Raw genomic sequence first — 15,961 nt, 5'->3', positions numbered from 1 at the left:
AACATCATGTATATCTAATATACTTCTCTTGACTTTTGCCAGCCTTCTTATCTACCAAGTATCTAGAGTTGCTCCGCCTGAGTGACTGTTCCCCTCATTACAGAAGCACTTAGTCTCGGGTTAGGGTTTAATCTTGGGTCTCTTCATTAGTGCAGCAACTGTTTTGCCGTTTTACGAAGTATCCCTTCTAGCCCTTGCCTTTCTTGAAACTTAGTGGTTTTACAAACCATCAACTATTGATGCTCCTTCTTGATTTCTACTTTCGTAGTGTCAAACATCGCGAATCGCTCAAGGATCATTGTATGTATCCTTGATATGTTATAGTTCATCACGAAGCTCTCACAGCTTGGTGGCAGTGACTTTGGAGAACTATCACTATCTCATCTGGAAGATTAACTCCCACTTGATTCAAGAAATTGTCGTACTCAGACAATCTGAGCACACGCTCAACGATTGAGCCTTTCTCCTTTACTTTGTGGACAAAGAATCTTGTCGGAGGTCTCGTACCTCTTAACAAGGGCACAAGCATGAAATCACAATTTCATCTCTTTAGAACATCACTTATGTTCCGTGACGTTTTACAACGTTTTCGGCGCCTTGCCTCTAAGCCATTAAGTATTTTGCACTGAACTATCGTGTAGTCATCAGAAACGTGTATGTCGGATGTTCATAGCATCCACAGACGACGCTCGAGGTGCAGCACACCGAGTGGTGCATTAAGGACATAATCCTTCTGCGCACCAACGAGGACAATCCTCGGTTTTACAGACCGAGTCTGCAAAGTTTTGCTACTATCAATTTTCAACTAAATTTTCTCTAGGAGCATATAAAAACAGTAGAGCTATAGCGCAAGCTACATCGTAATTCGCAAAGACCATTAGACTATGTTCATGACAATTAGTTCAATTAATCATATTACTTAAGAACTCCCACTCAAAAAGTACATCTCTCTAGTCATTTGAGTGGTACATGATCCAAATCCACTATCTCAAGTCCGATCATCACGTGAGTCGAGAATAGTTTCAGTGGTAAGCATCTCTATGCTAATCATATCAACTATACGATTCATGCTTGACCTTTCGGTCTCATGTGTTCCGAGGCCATGTCTGCACATGCTAGGCTCGTCAAGCTTAACCCGAGTGTTCCGCGTGCGCAACTGTTTTGCACCCGTTGTATGTGAACGTTGAGTCTATCACACCCGATCATCACGTGGTGTCTCGAAACGACGAACTGTAGCAACGGTGCACAGTCGGGGAGAACACAATTTCGTCTTGAAATTTTAGTGAGAGATCACCTCATAATGCTACCGTCGTTCTAAGCAAAATAAGGTGCATAAAAGGATTAACATCACATGCAATTTATAAGTGACATGATATGGCCATCATCACGTGCTTCTTGATCTCCATCACCAAAGCACCGGCACGATCTTCTTGTCACCGGCGTCACACCATGATCTCCATCATCATGATCTCCATCAACGTGTCGCCATCGGGGTTGTCGTGCTACTCATGCTATTACTACTAAAGCTACGTCCTAGCAAAATAGTAAACGCATCTGCAAGCACAAACGTTAGTTATAAAGACAACCCTATGGCTCCTGCCGGTTGCCGTACCATCGACGTGCAAGTCGATATTATCTATTACAACATGATCATCTCATACATCCAATATATCACATCACATCATTGGCCATATCACATCACAAGCATACCCTGCAAAAACAAGTTAGACGTCCTCTAATTTTGTTGTTGCATGTTTTACGTGGTGACCATGGGTATCTAGTAGGATCGCATCTTACTTACGCAAACACCACAACGGAGATATATGAGTTGCTATTTAACCTCATCCAAGGACCTCCTCGGTCAAATCCGATTCAACTAAAGTTGGAGAAACCGACACTTGCCAGTCATCTTTGAGCAACGGAGTTACTCGTAACGATGAAACCAGTCTCTCGTAAGCGTACGAGTAATGTCGGTCCAAGCCGCTTCAATACAACAATACCGCGGAATCAAGAAAAGACTAAGGAGGGCAGAAAAACGCACATCACCGCCCACAAAACTTTTGTGTTCTACTCGAGAAGACATCTACGCATGAACCTAGCTCATGATGCCACTGTTGGGGAACGTCGCATGGGAAACAAAAAATTTCCTACGCGCACGAAGACCTATCATGGTGATGTCCATCTACGAGAGGGGATGAGTGATCTACGTACCCTTGTAGATCGTACAGCAGAAGCGTTAGTGAACGCGGTTGATGTAGTGGAACGTCCTCACGTCCCTCGATCCGCCCCGCGAACAATCCCGCGATCAGTCCCACGATCTAGTACCGAACGGACGGCACCTCCGCGTTCAGCACACGTACAGCTCGACGATGTTCTCGGCCTTCTTGATCTAGCAAGAGAGACGGAGAGGTAGAAGAGTTCTCCGGCAGCGTGACGGCGCTCTGGAGGTTGGTGATGACCTTGTCTCAGCAGGGCTCCGCCCGAGCTCCGCAGAAACGCGATCTAGAGGAAAAACCGTGGAGGTATGTGGTCGGACTGCCGTGGAAAAGTCGTCTCAAATCAGCCCTAAAACCTCCGTATATATAGGTGGGAGGGAGGGGAGGAGTCAGCCTCAAAACCTAAAGGTTTGGCCGAAATTGGAGGTGGAGGAGTCCTACTCCAATCCTACTTGGAGTAGGATTCCACCTTCCCACTTGGAAACTCTTTCCACCTTGTGTTTTTTCCTTCTCAAACCTTATGGGCCTTAGTGGGAACTTATTCCAGCCCACTAGGGGCTGGTTTATCTCTTCCCATAGCCCATGAGACCCCTTGGGGCGTGACACCCCTCCCGATGGTCCCCGGCACCCCTCCCGGCACTCCCGGTACAATACCGATGAGCCCGAAACTTTTCCGGTGACCAAAACAGGACTTCCTATATATCAATCTTTACCTCCGGACCATTCCGGAGCTCCTCGTGACGTCCTGGATCTCATCCGGGACTCCGAACAACATTCGGCAACCAACCATATAACTCAAATACGCATAAAACAACGTCGAACCTTAAGTGTGCAGACCGTGCGGGTTCGAGAACTATGTAGACATGACCCGAGTGATTCCTCGGTCAATATCCAATAGCGGGGCCTGGATGCCCATATTGGATCCTACATATTCTCCGAAGATCTTATCGGTTGAACCTCAGTGTTAAGGATTCATATAATCCCGTATGTCATTCCCTTTGTCCTTCGGTATGTTACTTGCCCGAGATTCGATCGTCAGTATCCGCATACCTATTTCAATCTCGTTTACCGGCAAGTCTCTTTACTCGTCCCGTAATACAAGATCCCGCAACTTACACTAAGTCACATTGCTTGCAAGGCTTGTGTGTGATGTTGTATTACCGAGTGGGCCCCGAGATACCTCTCCGTCACACGGAGTGACAAATCCCAGTCTCGATCCATCTTAACTCAACTAACACCTTCGGAGATACCTGTAGAGCATCTTTATAGTCACCCAATTACGTTGCGACGTTTGATACACACAAAGCATTCCTCCGGTGTCAGTGAGTTATATGATCTCATGGTCATAGGAACAAATACTTGACACGCAGAAAACAGTAGCAACAAAATGACACGATCAACATGCTACGTCTATTAGTTTGGGTCTAGTCCATCACATGATTCTCCCAATGAAGTGATCCCGTTATCAAGTAACAACACTTGCCTATGGCCAGGAAACCTTGGCTATCTTTGATCAACGAGCTAGTCAACTAGAGGCTTACTAGCGACAGTGTTTTGTCTATGTATCCACACAAGTATTGTGTTTCCAATCAATACAATTATAGCATGGATAATAAACGATTATCATGAACAAAGAAATATAATAATAACTAATTTATTATTGCCTCTAGGGCATGTTTCCAACAGTTATCTCAAAGGGAGAATAGGGTGAGCCTTCGTGGCGTTGGTGTGCCTTCGTGGTAACATCCGCCCCTCTAACGGTGACGTAGCTTCCCTCCAAGGAAGTGAACATCGGGATACATCCTTGTCTCTCTTGAAGTTTCGGTTATTCCTAATCCTAACTCTCTACTTGTGTTAATCCTTATTACGCACTTGTACTTGATTATTGTTTACCGCTTGTCTTACTTCACTCTAAATAGCTTACTCTTTGTCATAGCAATTATTAGGCCTACACTCATATTCCGCACTTTTGCCTAAAATTGCTAAGTAAGTATTAAAATTTGGTATTGTACCTATTCACCCCCCTCTAGGTCCATCTCGATCCTTTTAACATGGACATTAAAAGAATGGATGGTAAATACATGGATGACAAGGACAACGAGGATGCAGGCAAGGATGACATAGACATGGACGGTAAAGACATGGATGATGTAGGCATGGAAGGAAAAGGACTTGGTGATAATTGCATGGGTGCTACAGACGTACGGGTAGACTTGAATGAGTATATTTAATACAGAGAGATCATGTTCGGGCATATTTCTCCCTAAGTGGTTTTAGTGGTTGATGACAATGCATGTGTGGACTAATCATGTGCATTCAGCATTTTAGGTAACTCATGACTAGGCACAAGACGATTCAATGCCCCTCGGAGTCTTTCAAAGACGGTTGCTTTCTACGCTTCTCTTTGGTGGATTTGAGTCGTAGGAAAGCCATACTATTAAGAGGGGGTCCGCATCGGAAAGGTTTGGGTGGAATCAACACGTATATTTTTCTATTGCACCACCTTTCCTTTGCTTCAAATGGAGCTCCAACCATTTTTTTTCCTTGTATGTGCAAAAGGGCCATCGGTAGTACCACTCGCACAGCGGTAGTACCGCTGGCACAACGGTAGTACCGGTCGCACAACGATAGTACCACCCTCGCGGCGGTAGTAGTTTTTTTACTACCTCTCTTTGGGCGGTAGTACCGCTCTTTGAGAGGTAATAGTTTTTTACTACCGCCCAGTCCGAGTTTTTGCGCATCCTTTTGACTCAACAGTGGTAGGCACGGTAGTATTTTCTGACTACCATGGTTGGTGAGCTGCCGGGCGGTAGTACCGCTCTTAGGAGTGGTAGTACCGCTCCTAGCAGCGGTAGTACCGCTTGGCTAGTGCAGTAGGTGGGAGGGTAATGGTTGGATTCTTCTCCCCACTATATAAAGGTATCTTATTCCCCGATAAGGCCACCTCTTACCTACCCAAGCTCCATCGTTGCTCCAAAGCTCATTCTTACCCGATCTCTCTCCCTAGCCAATCAAACTTGTTAATTTTCTAGGGATTGCTTGAGAAGGCCATGATCTACACTTCCACCAAGAGATATTTGATTCCCCCCACTAATCCCTTGCCGATATTGTTACTCTTGGGTGTTTGAGAACCCTAGACGGTTGACGTCACCTCAGAGTCACATTCCATTGTGGTGAAGCTTCGTGGTCTTGTTGGGAGCCTGCAAGCTTTGTGTGCAGATAGCCCCAACCTTGTTTGCAAAGGTCCGGTCGCCGCCTCTAAGGGCACCAATAGTGGAATCATGGCATCTCGCATTGTGTGAGGGCGTGCGGAGAATACGGTGGCCCTAGTGGCTTCTTGGGGAACATTGTTCCTCCACACCGCTCCAACGGAGACGTACTTCCTGTCAAAGGGAAGGAACTTCGATAACACATCCTCATCTCCACCGGTTCCACTTGCGGCTATCTCTTACCTTTACTTTGTACTTAGTATTGTTGTGTTGTATTCCTTGCTTGCACTTGTTGTCCTTGTTGTTAGCATCATATAGGTTGCACACCTAGTTGTTCATATAGAGAAAATTTTGTTGCTAACCCTAATTTGTAAAGACAAGCTAAAAATTGGTAGTTGCCTATTCACCCCCTTTAGTCAACCATATCAATCCTTTCAATTGGTATTAGAGCCACGTATATTTATTAAGGGTTTCACCACCCAAAGATAATGGTTGATGATGGTGAGGTTCGGCCCGAAGGGTCCGAGACTGTGGAGTTGGTTTCGGTCACACGAGACGACTTGAATGAGGCCATGGCCTCACTCAAGATGTCCATGACGACCCAAGTCAAATCCATGCTTAAAGAATTACTTGAGGGGATGAAGAATTCTCTTGACCCGTTGCTTGTGGTTAAACCCACCACATCAGAGTCGGAGGCCAATTCCGACAAGGAAACGACTAAAGGTACTCGAACTACTTCCCTTCTTGACAAGAATGGGACGAGAATCTTTGCCTCGGTTCCTCCTCCCCTGGTCTATGGACGACCGGTCCCTACACCACATATTAATAACCTTGGTCCTCCTCCTAAACTTGTTAAAGGTGATTTCGCTAATTGGGTATTTTCCATCAAATATAATTTGAATTACAGCTCAACAAATCTTTGGATAATCATCGAACAAGTCTATTACCCACATGATCCAAGGAACTTCACTCCAAGAGAAGAGGCGGACAATCAATACAATCATTTCGCCTTGTTCACCCTTCAATCTGTGGTTCCTCCAGAAGATCTACCTCACCTGCGCCCCTTCTCCCGTGTAAAGGATTGTTGGGAGCACATCATGGTGTTGTACAAGGGGAGCTCAAGCATTCAATGGTCTAACTTTGGAGTGGTTCTTGATCAGGACAATGAGTTTGCGATGCTAGAAGATGAGGACCCCAGTGATCTCTATCAAAGGGTGACTACTCTTGCCATTGCTCTCCAAAACCATGGGAGCAAAGGTAAGGATGATACTTGGATCAAGCGCAAGTTTCTCAAGGCCATCATGCGATTCAACAATGCCATGTCTTCCGTCATTTCCACACCTTGACCTCACGCGAAGTGTTGGATGAGTTCACTGCTATGGATATTGTGACCAAAACCGCCGACAGTGCTCTTGCTCGTGTCCGGTCAAAGATAGCCTCACCCAACTTTGCTTTGAGAGCCAAGGCCATTGTTGATGAAGAAGAAGAGGAAGAAGATGGTTGCCCCGAAGACACAAAGGATGCCTAACACGAGCACATGGCTCTTTCTTCAAGCCAGTTTTGGGGCAACAAGAGAAACTCAAGGCCCAACTTCTCCAAGGACAAATCAAGTGGGTCCAAGAACAAGAAATGTGTACGGACATGCTACAAGTGCAGCAGTGTGAGTCACTTTGTGGCAGATTGTCCTTATGAGAAGAGGGAAGACAACAGGGTCAAGCTCATTCGCAAGGACAGAGCCAAGTCCTTCCCAAGCAAGAAAACCTTCACCAAGAAGACTCCTCCAAGGGGTTTGGTGGCCCATGAAGAGTACACCTCCGATGATGACGAAGATGATACAGGCTGTGAGGGGATGGCAACGGCTACCGTGGCCATTGCCACTTCCTCCCCCAAGGTCTCTCTATCGGATTTCAGGCTCTGCAAAACCCTAAAGATTTGAACTCAGGGGCGTGTACGAAGATCTCTCATGGGCTCACCTCACCTAGCTTGCTACTCGTTGTAGGTCGCACAGAACTCACTCGATGGTGAGAAAGACACAGAACACGACAGTTTACCCAGGTTTGGGCCCCTTGGAAGCGTAATAACCTACTCCTGCTTTGGAGGATTGCCTCTCTAGGAGGTTGGTGGATGAACTAGTACACTGTTCGAGGGCCTCCGGAGGTTGGGTGGCCTTTGCGTGGTGTGGGTGTGTGAATGAATGGATGGGTCGGGGTGGATCAGATTGGACTCCCCCTCTATGAAATAACCTATACTCTATATATAGGGTGGCCCAGGTCCTCTTCCCTTAACGTAAGGGAGAGAAGGGATCCCACAACGGCCAATCTTTGAAGGGGAACAGGGGAAAATGCTCCCCTGCCCCAAAGGTGGTCTTCGCATGCAAAAGTGGCTGTCAGCGCAACAGGGACGGGTCCAGGGGTGACGCCCGTCCTGCCGACGGGTGGCGATGGCCTTGTTGCACCAGAATGGAAACCTTTGGGAGATGCCTTTGGCACCCGCGTACGTCCTTGCCCCCTTTGCACTAATGAGGAAACTGCTCCATCCTGCTATCCGCTACTCGCCTGTCCTTTCCCGCGTCATCCTTGACTCCTGAGGTCGGGTCTTGCCTCGGAATATCCGCCGCTCCAGAGGGGTCCTGAGGAGCCCCCATGCGGGTCTTGAAGGTGTTCCTCCTCGCGAGGCTTGGCCCCTCGCGAGGGCCTTGCCTCGAGCAGTCCCGGGCCTGTTGGTTTTTGGTACGTCTGAGTACCCCCATTCCCAGTACCCTGAGCCAGGCACGTCTGAGTACCCCCATTCCCAGAACGCCGACAGCAGCCCCTAGGCCCAAGGCACGCCTGTGCTGGCTTCTCGGCGAAGCCTTAAGGGAGGCCTGAAGCGTCGCGGGCCCTTATTGCCTGCGGGCTAGGCGGCACACATGTCCAGCCTCCATGCGGCGACGCTCTCGCTCCTCGAGGCGTCCCGGACGCACCATGCCACGATGGCACGACCTCCTAGAACTGTGTTGGCCATCATTGTTCCCATTAAATGGCACCGGTGTTGCCTAACCACACCCAACGGCTCTCGCGGATGTGACCGCTCGGTAGACAGGTGAAGAGACGTGGGCGGCAACGCTCCCGTCGTCCCACCTCGTGACCCCCAAGGTGTGTGCGACGCTCACGCTCCCACGATGGTTGGTGGCTGTGTTCGCCTATAAATCTGCCCACCACTCGCAAGGGGGAGGCACCGTGATCCTGAGCTTCCTCTTTCCCCCGTCTGCTCCACCGAGAAAAACCTCTCCTCCCCTTCGTTTCTTTGGCTTCCATGGCGTCCCCCGGAGGCGATCCTTGCAGGGGGAAGCGCGCGGCTCCGTCCAACCACTCGTCAGCCCCGATAGCAGCTGTGGGGGCCCCTCAGGGTTACCATGCGTCCGCTACCGCAGGACTCTGGCCGACGAGTAAGTTCATGGCTTGCACTACCTTTCTTTGTTGTCCCATCTTCTACTTGGTAGTTGTTCTTCCCTTTTCTCCAGAGTGCCCGTAGCCAAGGAGCTCAAGCTCGGCGAGCTTTAGGAGGAGGCGGAGGGGTTGCGGGCTCAGCTCGAGATCACCGAGGGTGCCCTCTAGGGCACCCCCCAGGGCGAAGACGAGGCCAAGTCGGAGCTGAGGTCGTTGTAGAGGCAGGTCCAGGAGGAGGCCAACACCGTTTAGGCCGCCCAAGATGAGGCGTATTATGACCGGATGCTGGCGTCCTAACGAGTCAAGAAATTCGAGGGCATCACCGGCCACACGGTGCATGCGACCCACCGATCCCTAGGGGATGCCCCAGCGCTGCCAAGGGTGAGCAGCGACGGGGGCTACCTCACCTTCTTCTAGAAGGTGGTGTAGACGCTGGAGGTCGGCGTCTCCCGCATGGAGGAGGACAATGCGTTCGACGCGGGCGAGCTTCTGGGCCTTGCCTTGACACTCGTCTTCTCCAACATGCGCCGCCTCGTCCCAGAGCTCGATCTCCAGCGCTTCGCTGAGCCGGTGGCTGTTGAGTCCCGACGTCTTCTCCGGGACGAATTCGTCCCATGCGTGGACACCCTGGTGGAGCAGTACGTCCACATGCATGTATCCAGCGAGGAGGAGGGCTCCGACGCCGAGGCTGTCTGCGCGAAGGGCGGCGTCGGCGACCCCTCCCACTAGGTGTCTCCTTGCTTCTGTTTTCTCGTTCCTGTAATAGCGGACCATGAACTTTACCATGTTGGGCGTTAAACTTTTGCATGTTACCTTCGCCGTTCTCCCTTTTTCCTTTCGCTCTTGAATCGGCGGCTTGCTCGCTGGTAGTCGTTGCGGTTCGGCTTCCTTGCATAGGCCCACCGGTGACCCAACCGTTCCTCTAGGGCAATGATAGCCAGGGCCCACAGGAGGTCCCATCCCGTTGAGACATCGGTTGTGCTGCTCCACGCTTGGTCAGTGGCCTCGTTCTTTGCCACATCTTAGTCCTTAGGCCGTGCATTTTCTCGTTAGTACGCGTGCTTTTGATTCGTTCCTTCTTCGACGTGGAACCTGATGGTCTTTGTCTGAGATAGCAGGGTACTTAGCTCATGGGTTCACGTCGGTCCCTTCCACAGCTCCTCATGAGTAGCTCTTGCTTTGTCATTGGGACGGGGTGGAGACCCTTTGGTCATCGCCCCAGGGCACCCTGAGCCCCCCCCCCCCGAGACTCTTTGTGATGGTATCGTGCTCTGATCCGAGCCCCCAAGCGGGGGTCGACCGCTGAAAGTGTTATCCCCTGGGGCGGCAAGTCCTTGCTTTCACGCTCCTTGGCACCTAGGGGCGGTGCGGGGTGTTCAACTCCCCAGAAAATCCGGAAAAGGAGGCTTCAAAGCCGGCAAAACAAGAGAGTGCAAGAGAAAATTCCCCCATTTTGCTTTTCAAACATCAACTTTGAAATCGACAAATTCAAGTCCAGCACAGGATAATTCAAACTCCAGGAAGAAGCAAGCAAACGCCACGTCCGACACGTAGGCTAATCTCCGCCGCCATCTCCCCCAGCTGCTGGAATAGTCATTGGCGGACTAATTTGATTGCCTCCGTCTTCTCCCCAACACGGAGCATAGGGCTTCTAGTAAGCGTGGGATGGACCCCTTCCACGTCCTCGGGGGGCCCTGGGCGTATACAGCCTCAGCTCATTATTACGTGAGAGTGTCACGGTGGGGGTGTATATGGGAGGTCGCGATGACGCTTTGGCCTCGCAAGTGTCCCTACCCCCGAGGCATAAGCGCCTGATTTCGGAAGTCACTGGTGGGCTGTGTTGATTGACTCCGTCTATACCCAGCGCGGAGCATAGGTCTTCCACTAGGCATGGGGTGGTCCCCTTCCATGACCTAGGGGGCCCTGGGCGTATACAGCCTCGATCATTATTACGTGACAGTGTCACGGGATGAAGTAGGTTCTAGAAGGATTGAAGGACGATGCAGAGGTGCTGCGAGTTGGTGCAGGTCCCGTGGGGGTTGTACAGCGTATGCGAGGGCGCTCCGGCTCCGTGATGTTTCCTCCTTCTCCGGAGGCTGGTTGAGGGCTTTTGTACTACTCTACGTTGGTAGGTCCCAGTCCCGCACATTACCCTTCCGTCGCGAGGCGCCTCATGAGGCAAGGCCCCAACACCCGTCGATACCGACCGAATGTGCGTGGACGGTGATACGTCCATTTTGCATCATGCTTTCATGTTGATATTTATCGCCTTTTGGGTTGTTATTACACTTCACGGTACAATCCTTATGCCTTTTCTCTCTTATTTTTGCAAGGTTTACATGAAGAGGGAGAATGCCGGCAGCTGGAATTCTGGCCTGAAAAAGGAGCAAGTTTGAGATGCCTATTCTGCGCAACTCCAAAAGCCGTGAAAATCAACGTGAATTTTTTTTGGGATTTATAAAAAATACCGGGCCGAAGAAGTTCCAGAGGGGCACGAGGAGGTGGCCACAAGCCTGCTAAGCGCGACCACCCCCCTGGCCGCGCCTAGAGGGCTTGTGAGCTCCCTGCTGGCCCACAGCCCCCCTCTTTTGCTACAAGAAGGGTTTCGGTCTGGAAAAAATCAGGAGGAGGCTTTCCGGAGGATTCGCCGCCGCCACGAGGCGGAACTTGAGCAGAACCAATCTAGAGCTCCGGCAGGACGATCCTGGCGGGGAACTTCCCTCCCGGAGGGGGAAATCGTCGCCATCGTCGTCACCAACACTCCTCTCATCGGAGGGGACTCGTCACCATCAACATCTTCATCAGCACCATCTCATCTCCAAACCCTAGTTCATCACGTGTAACCAATCTCTATCTCGCGACTCCGATTGGTACTTGTAAGGTTGCAAGTAGTGTTAATTACTCTTTGTAGTTGATGCTAGTTGGATTACTTGGTGGAAGAGTTTATGTTCAGATCTTTGATGCTACTCATTACCTCCCTGGTCATGAATATGATAATGCTTTGTGAGTAGTTACTTTTGTTCCCGAGGACATGGGATAAGTCATGCTATAAGTAGTCATGTGAATTTGGTATTCGTTCGATATTTTGATGTGTTGTATGTTGTTTTTCCTCTAGTGGTGTTATGTGAACGTCTACTACATAACACTTCACTATTATTTGGGCCTAGAGGAAGGCATTGGGAAGTAGTAAGTAGATGATGGGTGCTAGAGTGACAAAAGATTAAACCCTAGTTTATGCGTTGCTTCGTAAGGTGCTGATTTGGATCCACTAGTTTAATGCTGTGGTTAGACTTTGTCTTAATTCTTCTTTCTTAGTTTCGGATGCTTGCAAGAGGGGTTAATCATAAGTGGGATGCTTGTCCAAGTAAGGGCAGTACCCAAGCGCCAGTCCACCCACATATCAAACTATCAAAGTAACGAACGTGAATCATATGAACATGATGAAAACCAGCATGACAGAAATTCCCATGTGTCCTCGGGAGCGTTTTACCTCCTATAAGACTTTGTCCAGGCTTGTACCTTGCTACAAAAGGGATTGGTCCACTTTGCTGCACCGTTGTTACTTTTGCTACTTGCTAGTTGCTACGAATCATCTCACCACACAACTAGTTGTTACCGATAATTTCAGTGCTTGCAGATTTTACCTTGCTGAAAACCACTTTTCAGATCCTTATGCTCCTCGTTGAGTTCGACACTCTTACTTATCGAAAGGACTACGATAGATCCCCTATACTTGTGGGTCATCAAGACTCTTTCTGGTGTCGTTGCCTGGGAGTGAAGCGCCTTTGGTAAGTGGAACTTGGTAAGGAAACATTCATATAGTGTGCTGAAATTTATTGTCACTTGTCACTATGGAAACTAATCCTTTGAGGGGCTTGTTCGGGGTATCTTCACCTCGAACAGAAGCACAAAGAGTTGCTCCTCAACCCGTTGCATCTACTGAAAATATTTGCTATGAATTTCCTTCGGGTATGCTTGAGAAACTTCTGGCTAATCCTTTCACAGGAGATGGAACATCACATCTAGACTTGCATCTAATCTATGTAGATGAAGTTTGTGGTTTATTTAAGCTTGCAGGTTTGCCCGAGGATGAGGTCAAGAAGAAGGTCTTTCCCTTATCTTTGAGGGATAAGGCGTTGACATGGTATAGGCTATGTGATGATACTGGATCATGAAACTACAATCGGTTGAAATTGGAATTTCATCAAAAGTTTTATCCTATGCACTTAGTACATCGTGATCGGAATTATATTTATAATTTTTGACCTTGTGACAGAGAAAGCATCGCTCAAGCTTGGGGGAGGTTTAAATCAATGTTATATTCATGCCCCAATCATGAGCTCTCGAGAGAAATTATCATTCAGAACTTCTATGCTCGGCTTCCTCTTGATGATCGCACCATGCTTGACACTTCTTGTACCGGTTCTTTTATGAAGAGAGATATTGACTTCAAATGGAATTTATTGGAGAGAATTAAACGCAACTCTGAAGATTGGGAGCTTGATGAAGGTAAGGATTCTGGTATGAATTTCAAGTTTGATGGCGTTAAATCCTTTGTTGAAACAAATACTTTTTGTGATTTTAGCGCTAAGTATGGACTTGACTCTGAGATAGTAACTTCATTGTGTGAATCCTTTGCTGCTCATATTGATCTCGCCAAAGAGAAGTGGTTTAAATATCATCCTCCCTTAGAAGTCAATTTAGTTAAACCCAATCCAGTTGAAGAGAAAGACATTGCCTATAATGATCCTATTGTTCCTAGTACTTACATTGAGAAACCACCTTTCCCTGTTAGGATAAAGGATCATTCTAAAGCTTCAACTGTCATACGTAGGGGCTACATTAGAACACCTACACCCCCTGAGCAAATTAGAGTTGAACCTAGCATTTCTATTATCAAAGATCTCCTGTCCGACAATGTTGATGGCCATGATATTCACTTCTGTGAAGATGCTGCTAGAATTGCTAAACCACACACTAGAGACAAAACATAGGCCTGTTGTCGGCACACCTGTTGTCGTGGGTATAAGCCTGACATTAGATGTGTAGGGTACGAAAAGGATGGGCAGAGCCTTAGCTACGGCGAGGTTGTATGAGTTCAGGCCCCTCTGCGGTGGAGGTAATAGCCCTACGTCTCAGTGCTCAGGGAGCTTGTTGTCGAGTGGAAATATGGAATACAACGAGTTGCTAACCCTTGCATCAGTGGGGAAGGGTGGCTTATATAGAGTGCGCTGCCCTTCACAACGGTCGGTGTGCAGGGGTGGAATAATGGTGAATAAATACCTACGTTACACGTAACGTACGGCCTAAATGCTAATAAAAGTGTGAGGAAACGTACGACCGTTTCCCTCCTGGGGGGTTACGATGTACAGAGTGGAATCCAGTCGGTCCGATCGATACACTCCGAATGCTCGCCTTCGACTGGATGGTCGGATGTCTGTTACCGACTGGATGATGGGAATTCCTTAGTTTAGTCGGAGCTGACAAAGGGCCTTGTCCCTTATGAAGGGTGGTCCTTGGGTACGACCTATAAGGTAGGCTTATGACCCTACCCTAGGACTATAACCCCATCATTAGTCCCCGAATGGATTGAGGTTGAAACGACGAAGTGATGCTTGTGGTTTGGATCCGACTGGCACGGACGGGCCTTTGGCGTTGCTTGCCTCGGTCCATTTTATCTTTTCCGATCGACGATCCGAGTGGAAGTACTCACGAAACAGACTGTCGGAAGCCGAGTGCTTCTGCGGCATCTTCTGATGCCACCGGTCAACTGACAGCGGCGGATTTTCCGGGATCCTCAAATTTCGGTTTCCGCGCGCTCAGCGGGGATGATGCCATCGCGCTCGAGTAGTGCATGACGCCTCGATTCTCGCGCCTTCAACCTCTCCACTAATATCGCCGCGGTGGGTCGGGGGGATAAGGTTTCGGGGCCACCTGCCAGCGACCCAGTCGGAACCTTACTTAAATCTCGGCGGCGAGGGTTCTTCGTTACGCTCGCCGAATCTCTTGCCTTCGCCTGCTCCGTCCTTCTCGCCACCTCCAGCGCCTCTACACTCCTTCCTCCTCCTTCCTCCCGCGGGTTCGCAGTTTCCGCCATGACCAAGGGTCAGACCAGCAAGATGGAGGCGAGGAAGAAGAAGGGGAAGGCGGCGGCTCCTGCTCAGCGGCGGCAGCGGCCGCTGCCGGCGGGGTCGATTCAAGGCGACTTCCTCCCCTCCACGGTGACGGAGGGGGATCTGCTGCAGCTGGTGGACCACGGGATGATCGTGCACAAGTCTTAGAGGCTGCCGGCGGAGAACGAGGTCGAGCCGGCACCCCGGGAGGGGGAGCGCGTCTTGCTGCTCAGCCACGTCTATCGAGGTTTCTCCTTGCCCCCGCATCCTTTCTTCAAGGGCATCATGAATCACTTCGGGGCACAACTTCACCACTTTCCCCCAAACGCCATTGCTCATCTCTCTACTTTTATAGTTCTGTGCGAGTGTTTCATTGGCTGTCCTCCCCATTGGGGGCTGTTCAAGCACATATTTTCTGCTAGATCCCAAACCATCAAACGACTCAGCCAGTCGGATGATAAGACACATCTTCTCCAGCTCTGCGGGGGCTTAGGTTTCCAGAAAAAGAGTCGGAGTAGTTATCCTGCCCTCCAGCTAAGTGAGTCGGTCAGGAACTGGCAGTCGACGTGGTTCTATTGCCAGGATATCGCCTGTCCGAATGCTGCGACAGGGCTGCCTACCTTTAGCTTAGATCGGCCCGCCCCGCCTAAGCAGCTCGCGCTCACGAAGGCGGAGAAGAACGACATCCAACCTCTGGTTGAGGCACTCGTAGATGTCGTCAGGAGGGGGGTCACCGGCATAGACTTGCTGGAGGTCTTCCTCGGTCGGCGTATCCAACCTCTGCAGGCTCGCGACCACGCCATGTGGCATTATACGGGGCCCGAGGATTCCACTCGGACCAACGTTGTGGGCGTGACAGAGGAGAAGGTGATCTCGTGGGTGCTCCAGATCACACGCCCCTGCGAGAATCCCAAAGGATCTCGGCGAGTGAAGCCTTTCTGCGCGGATAATCCTCCTCCAAATCAGGTGAGTAACACTTGTCGAGTGCGCCTAAC

Source organism: Hordeum vulgare, chromosome 2H (genome assembly GCF_904849725.1).
Source record: "Hordeum vulgare subsp. vulgare chromosome 2H, MorexV3_pseudomolecules_assembly, whole genome shotgun sequence".
NCBI lineage: Eukaryota > Viridiplantae > Streptophyta > Magnoliopsida > Poales > Poaceae > Hordeum > Hordeum vulgare.
The sequence above is the reverse complement of the archived record's forward strand: the minus strand, read 5'-3'. Positions refer to the sequence as shown.